The sequence below is a fragment of the Pinus tabuliformis genome, chromosome 8 (assembly GCF_031772625.1).
Source record: "Pinus tabuliformis cultivar Carrire ecotype Pingquan chromosome 8, CPIR1, whole genome shotgun sequence".
NCBI lineage: Eukaryota > Viridiplantae > Streptophyta > Pinopsida > Pinales > Pinaceae > Pinus > Pinus tabuliformis.
The window spans coordinates 1,433,560,411-1,433,567,700 of NC_142294.1; positions in this window are offsets into that span (position 1 = coordinate 1,433,560,411).

A 7,290-nucleotide genomic window follows, 5' to 3' on the forward strand; every position below is an offset into this window, starting at 1 on the left:
AATTGATGTGTGACATTCTGAGCTCTTTTATGTGTTTCTGATATACAATTATGTGTCTCTTGTTTTAATATAGTAGTACGTATTTTATGTAATTTTAAACAAGAAAGAGTCTTATAAAGATATTATGTTTAATCATTATGATATAAGACATTATGTGGACCATTATGCTGTTTTATATAAATTATGAGTATGAATTGATGGTTTGCTGGTATTGTAGTATATGGAAGGAAATGCATTGAATTAATAGTGCACAACCGCCATAACTCTCAGCAATTTATCATAGTATGATGTTCAACACTTAATATTATGAATAGTCGGGTCAAGTGGGAGAATGTTAGAAATCTGCGGTTTCTAAATCTTAATGTGACCCGATTAAAGCATTAAAGCGTTAAAAGCGTTAAAAGCATTAAAGCATTAAAGCGTTGAATTGGTATATGATGGACGTACCAGATTTAGTGTTAAATAATATAAAAAAGGATTGGGTCCTCTCTCCCCCTGCCAAGAGTCGCATCCTTCTCCATCAAGAAGCGCATAAAGAAACAGGGCTAGAAAGAGAAACCGAATTCTGAGAAGAAGAGTAGGAGTCAGAAGAAAGTAGATGGTAGCCATTACATCTTCCGCTGTTAATCAAGGTATGTCATCTTAAACAATAGATCATATTAAGTTTTGTTTGTGAAATATTCGGTATTGATGATCTTTGGGCTGTTAATTTGAATTGTTCATAATTAATCAAGAAAGATTTACATATATTTCAAAAGATCTAATTACTTTTAATTCTTCGTAAATCTAAAGTTAAGATTTGATTATTTATATTGTTGTAGTTTAACCATTATATGTTTTTTAGGTTTTTTCGATGAGATTTGCCCAAAATCTGGTAGGAATTTATTGAAATCATCAGTTTGATTTGTGTATTCTATATAATTCAAGTGCCCTTGAGGTTTTTAAGGACATTGATTTTAAACGTTGAAAAGCCAAAATCTTAGTAAAAATTATTTCATCAAGTTCTAGCGAAAAACTCCAAAACATATAATAGTTAGAGAACACTATTTATATTTATATAAATTTCATAATTATATATATAGAAAAAATATTATTTTGAATTTTATTAAAACCCTCCCTTCACACATATATGGGCACAAACAAAATGGGTTTTCCCATCGAAATGGACACTACAATTTTGAACGAGATTGTTGTGATTTCTTGTTGTTTAAAATGTGTTTTTGAATGCATAAATCAATTCGACACTCTAAAAAACCCCTGGGGCACTTGATCTTTGCAAATTTAAGAGCTTAAATTTATTATTCTTAAAAATATGTACCAGGTTTTGTCAAAATTAACTAGAAAAGATGCTCGGAAAAAATGGTCATTTTGTCTATTAGTTAAACTAAGTGATTTTTCTTTGTCATGTTTTATATTTTAAATTTAATTTTTTAATGTGATATATATATATATATATATATAGAGAGAGAGAGAGAGAGAGAGAGAGAGAGAGAGAGAGACCATATTTTTATATATAGAAAAATCTTATTTTTAATTTTATTAAAGCTTTTCTTTCACACATATATGTGAGCGTAGACAAAATGGGTTTTCCCCTTCAAATCAACAATACAATTTCAAACTAGATTGTGATTTCTTCTTGTTTAAAATGTGTTTTTCAATGCATAAATCGATTCAACACTATGAAAAACCCTTGGGCCACTTGATCTTAGCAAATCTAACAACTTAAAAAAAATTATTCTTAAAAATATGTACTGGATTTTGGCAAAATTGACTAAAAAAGATGCTCGGAAAAATGGTCATTTTGTTTATTAGTTTAACTAAGCTCATATATATGCCCTTAGACATTTTTCTTTGACATGTTTTATATTTTTTTTTAATTTAATATTTTAATGTGATATACATAGCATTGAATATATATATATATATATATATATATATATATATATATATATATATATATATATATATATATATATATATATATATATTCTTTACTTTTGAATATGTTCCCTTCCATTGAACTATTGAGGACTCCACAAAATTTTGGTCCTGCAACCAAACCATAGTCATGTTTTTAAAGGCTCATTAACAAGTTTTCCTATGTTGAATGCTAGTGGAGGGAGCAGATCTCCTTCCTATAGTAGGATTGCAGCAGGATTCAATTGTTGGAGGCAACCTTCTGCTTCTAGCCCCAAGATATATGGGCGAAACCCTATTGGGGATGAGCAAAATCCCCAGCAACCCATCATCCAATCAAGAAAATGAAGGGTGTGAATTTGTCTTCCTAAAGTTGCAATAGACCTTAATTTTGTAGTTCAATCTAGCCACATCGGGGAATATATCCAATACATGTGGGATCATGCACTAACCATAACATTTCTTGTCATATGGCCTTTTACTTCTTAGCATCTCACCTTTTACTTCTCTACATCTAGCCTTCAGAAAATATATCTCTCACTTGATTCAACTAATATGGACACTGAAGAGGCAAATTAAGCTGGAATTGGGGACCAAAGGTTTATTTACCACAATATTCGCCAACATTGAAGACAAAACTTGGGTATTTAAAAACGGCTCATAATTTTTTAACTCGGGAAGGTTGTATCTTTGGTTATGGACAAAGCAAATTGTGCATGATAAGAAAGATTTTACTACAACACTAGTTTGGATCATAACATATTCACTACCACAAGAATTATGGGATGAGGAATCTCTAGCCGGCATAGGAAATGCCCTCATCCATTTCATTAACACTGTGAAACCAAGCAAGCGAGGTACATTTCTTATGCATCTTTCATGTATACATGAATATTTCTTAGTTGCTTTGTACAATCCATTGGTATTTATTATCAACATGAGCTTTGAAAGCAACCCCTGGATTATGAGCACACCCATTTTCGATGTCAAAGATGCCACGAATATGGCCATCTTTGTCGTAATTGCCCTTTGTTGGTTGAAAATGCCAACCCTAAGCAATAATCCACTCACGATGATGAGGGTTTTACAAAAGTTGGAGGCAATCGTAAGAACCCTAGAACCCCTACCTCACAACCCAATCCCTCGAGGGGGAAATGCTCTTCCATGAATCGTTTTAAACCACTCCCCCCCTATAATCTCCCAACCCCCTCGACTTCACCATCTCTTGAAATTGGCATGCATGACCCCATTCTACCTCCATCCTCCTTAGTCATATTTCACATCATCCTCAATCGTGTTGCCACCATCCTCTTTTGTTCCCCCGCTCCCCTACCAGTGCTCTTATCTTCCCCGCAAGAAGACCCAAATCAATCCTTAAACCAAAATGAGGATATAGAGCTAGACTCACTCGATTTTCCAAAGTTGGCTAAAGCCCAAAAGGGAAAAGGTCCATTTTCTCTTCCAAAACATCAAGTTAAAGTGTTAGGTTGTGCATATTTTAAATTTTACTACGCCTTAAAATCGACATCAGGACTATCCTACATAGGGCCTCTTAGAGTTCAATCCCAATCATTAAAAGATATAGTAAAGCATCATAGGGAGGCAAAGAAAAAAGGTAGGAAAAGCAACCAGTAAATCTTGGATGAATTTGGGGGTATGTTGATTAACTCAAGATGTATCAGGGTGATCACAGATGTCTTCCCTAGATCCAACATTCCCCTAACATGAAAATCATCTCATGGAATATTAGAGGCCTCAACTGCAACAACAAATAGAGGCTCCTCAATGAAAAATGGTACTCTGAAAGCTTCAAGGTTGTACAGACCCGCTTTTCATTCCTTGCATGGTTACTTTTGGTTTTTTAAGTACTTTGATATCCTATGCATCTCTACAAAGAGTAAACCTTTGGTTATGGTCTGGTCTTCCTAGTGAATGATCGACCTAAGATACTTAGAATTTTCATGTACACTCTTATTTAGAAGTCAATACAAATTTTACCTATATATATATATATATATATATATATATATATATATATATATATATATATCAGATATATATCATGTCTTTTATGTTTAGTGGAATCAGCAACAAGGCTAGTCTTGTATTTGCATGACACAAGTCAAAATAACTCCGAGGTGAATCGCGCCACCCCCATCACATGGGTGAGTCGACCTTGTATTTGCAAGGCACAGGTCAAAATAACTCTTAGGTGAATCGTATCGTCCCCGTCGCATGGGTGGGTCGATCTTGTATTCACGTGACATGAGTCAGAATACTCCTTGGTGAATCTATTGGTGGAATTATATGTATTCTAATTCCAACATTTAATTATCAAATCTGCGATCGTAAGACTTAGAGATGCAAGCACAAGAAATGCAGGATTAAAGCCTAAGTTAATCTAGTTGAGAATACAAAACAAATTTTGAAAGATTGAAAGGAATTGTGAATGAGTTTTAGGCCAATCTAATCTAGCCTCTACCATTGATCCTCTGGTTTGGCTCTGGAACTATTATATTTCATTGTTCATGGTAGGTGTTCAAGTGATCAATGCAGGTTGGATCAACTAGTAAAGAGGTTCTAGTTCTAGTCCCAAAACTTGTTAAAACCAAATGTTGAAAGGAAAAACAAGGCATGTAAAGTAAATGCTTGAAAGGAAATTTTGTTCAAAAAGTATACTAAGCAATTAAGTACATATTGCTAGCAACTAATTGCTAAATGCTCGAGCAAGGAAACTAGCCTAAGTCTAAACATTATTTTTAATCCATGACTTCTTTACATATATGCAACCAAATGATATTCACACCGATTAGTGAGATCAAAATACTTGCAAACAAATCATTGCATAGCCATAACATTCCAAGTATCATTATCCATTCATATTATATTCAAGATATATCATAGGATTCAAAGTAATATCTTCAATGAGTAACTCACACCTTGTACTATCATACCAATATATCAAAGTTTTGTTCAAAAGAAAAATACTTTCACAAATGAGATCTGAGGCTTGTTCACAAGTATGTATTATCAAAGGTCAAATGAAGGTCTTGTTATAAGCTTTAATATGTTGTCAACGATAGCAATATTATTCTTGTATGGTCCTAAAAGACCATATCAGATTCAAAGTATAAAAGGTTGAGTATGGAAGAGTAGATAATTTGTCTCAAACATGCTCTATATCAAACCCAAAACGAAATATTTCAATTTTCAAGTAAACACAAATTCAAGATTGAAATTACTAATAACAATAGGGTTATGATGAAGAGGTTGAATGGAATTAGACCCCAAACCACAATGCAAATCTTAGGTTTATTGTGTGTGAACATAAACAAACCTATGTATAACAAATGGAAACAATGAGAGACAAAACACTATTAGTCATATAAATGATGTATCTTATCACACATATAAACAATAGCAAATCTGAAACTATACAACCACACAAATGAAGGAGAGAGGAAATCAAATTAAAATACACAATACAATACTAACCATTGAACAAATGAAATATAGAAACACTTACCCACACTAAGGGGCCCTTCTCAGGTGGCCAGTGTTGCCAGGAAAGATCAGATCAAGCTAAGAAGATGTACCACAATTCAGCAACCATCAATTCTTTATTCACATCAAAAACTCTGTTACAAATAAGCTCTCTAAATCTCTCAAAAACTAATCATTGATCTCCTCTATTACAATAATGAACAACCTCCTTCCTCTTCCCTTTGAGGATTTATTTATACATAAAATCCATTGAGGAAGAATAAGGTCCAATCCCCTAAACACAGAAAATGAATTTACAACTAGAGGAAAATCTCATAAATCTAATTTTTGTGTAATTTTATACAAATTAGTGTTAAAGAACTAACCATATCTTCTCGACCATGATGTATTTTAGGGATTTATTTCTATGGAGCGTAATTTTTTATATTATCAACAAAAACCTCTCTTGGAATTTCCTGATTCAATTCCATGGCCTCAGAAATCGTGCCTAAAGTTGGTTGTTTAGATACTTTTGCCAATCTGGGTTTTTCAGAAATTTTGTACAAATCTGCTTCGAAGAACCAGCTGTAACTTTTAAACCATATGGAATTTTTGGAAATGGTTTGATATATAAGTAAATTTCTATTTCAAAAACCCATTTTCCAGATTCTTGAGATTCGCCACCATATGCATAGAAATCGAGGAAGAACATGGCAGTTTCAAAATTGTTACCTATTTTTGGCTCTAGCTTAAATCATGTGCTAGGATCCCACACACGTGATATGGGTATATTCCAAGTCATGTACCAACATATTAAGCCCAAGTGGCACCTAATATGTCATGTTTAGAAAAAAAAACATATTTTATAATTTTGACTTTTTTTCCTCCATTCATGCAAGTGCAAAATTAAGTACCAAATTGTTGAACTTATACCGAGATACAAATTTTCATAGTGGAACATGCTCCTTGGCCACATAACCACATTAGTAAATCGTCATTGATAAAACCATATTAGAACTACATTTAATCATTAAAAAAACAAAAAATCATTAATAATTAACCACAAGGTAAAATGAATGAATTTAGTGAAAATTGGTAATATAATAGCTATGGAATAAGTTGTAAGGGTATGAATATGGCTTATAAATGGAAGGTTTGGATAGAAAATGTTATAACATATCTGGGGCCCAACATTCCCCCATGCCTAAGATTTTGCATACCCTCTTGTAAACAAAATATAGACTAGGAAAGGATGGTGGATGATATAAGGTGATAATGAAGATAATGGCTAAATAAATGTGGACTTGGAAACTTGTAAGACCATTACTTATTTTGTGCTTCTTTTATCATATAAGAAACAATGACTTGACTTCACCCTCTTATTGGGAGATTCATATGATGATTTTGTGAATGATTTATGATGTACAAGGAGAAGACACTATATATATTCATGTACCACAATCATTCTTATGGTCTTACTAGAATATGCATTAATAGATTTGGAAATGATGGTTTAAGAAAGCTGAAGATTTATGCAATAGGAAGTGGTTAATAATCAATATTCCTTAAATTCTAATGAGTTAAAGAGCCTTTAAACATGTTTTACCTCAAGTATACCTTTTGAATTTTGATATGTACTGCAGGCTGCAATGGAAGTTGTATGGAGTTGAAGATGAGGCAAAGTAAGCCTGAGAGTCTGAAATGATGAATGTCGATTTGATCTACTAAAGAGAATGAATTGAAGATGTTGAAAAGTTCCCAACAACCACTCCCCCATGCCTAAGGTTATACATGTCCTCACGCAAGCATGGGGAGGTACTGAAGAAGTGAGGAGGACTGTTGAGATGGCTCTAGTACAAAGGAACCTGAAAAACAAAAAAAAATGGAGCT